Genomic DNA, 1112 nt, shown 5'->3' with positions numbered 1-1112 from the left:
GCCAGGGCTGGGTTTGAATCCGCCACCGCCGGCATATGGGACCAGCATCCTACTCCTTTGAGCCACAGGCGCCACCCCGATTTGTAAATTTTTTTTTTTTGGCTGGGGTCAGGTTTGAACCCGCCACCCCTGGTATATGGGGCTGGCACTCTACTCCTTTGAGTCGCAGGCGCTGCCGATTTGTAATTTTTTTTTTACCATATTCCTCACTTATTTCTGAGTCCTCCCTGTCAGAGTTTTTCTTTTGTTTTGTTTTGAGACAGTGCCTCAACTCTGCGCTCTTGGTTAGAGTCCTGTGTAGTCATAACTCACAGCAACTTCGGACTCTTGGTCTCTAGCAATCCTCCTGCTTTAGCCTCCCCGGGAGCTGGGATGATAGGCCACCATGCCCAGCTAGTTTTTCTATTTTTAATAGCGAAGGGGTCTTGCTCTTGCTCAAGCTGGTCTTGAACTCCTGAGCTCCAGCAATTCACCTTCCTCGGCCTCCCAGAGAGCTAGGATTACAGACCTGAGCCACCTTGCTCCGCCCCTGTCAGAGATGTTAATATTCATATTTCTGCTCGTAGCCCTGCTCAGGGAAACCCCTGTACGGTTTTTCTAATATGCTCCTTAAACTTTTTCCTGCTTCTTCCCCATGGTTTATTTCCGAAGCTACTTCTGGATGTGTAGGTTTTTGTTAGAGCGCTATTAGTTTTCTCTTGCTCCTATAAGAAATTACAACACACTTAGTGCCTTAGAACAGTACACATGTGGGTCTCTGCAGTGCAGTCCGATTGCGCACCTCAGGCCCGTACTGAGGCCGCTGCTGCTGCCTCCCTCACCACCACCACTGCCATGGCTGACTAGAAGCATTTCGGGCATGGCTTATCCACTTAGAAGAACCAGAATAGCATCCAGACAATCACCTTCTGAGCGTATTATCCAAGACAGAATGGAGGAATTCAACAGAAAAGTGACAGGAAGCCTCAGAATCTAGGAGGGAGAAGGACACAAGCAGGGATGAAGCAGGAGCTGGGAGCGACTCCGCCCTGTGGGTAGGGTGTGAGTGACAGTCTATCTGTGGTCCACTTTCCCACTGCGGAATCGTGCAGTGCAGGACAGAGAAAGCACCT

Source organism: Otolemur garnettii, unplaced genomic scaffold, assembly GCF_000181295.1.
Source record: "Otolemur garnettii isolate 467f Iridium unplaced genomic scaffold, OtoGar3 scaffold00144, whole genome shotgun sequence".
NCBI lineage: Eukaryota > Metazoa > Chordata > Mammalia > Primates > Galagidae > Otolemur > Otolemur garnettii.
This window is presented reverse-complemented; position numbering follows the sequence as displayed.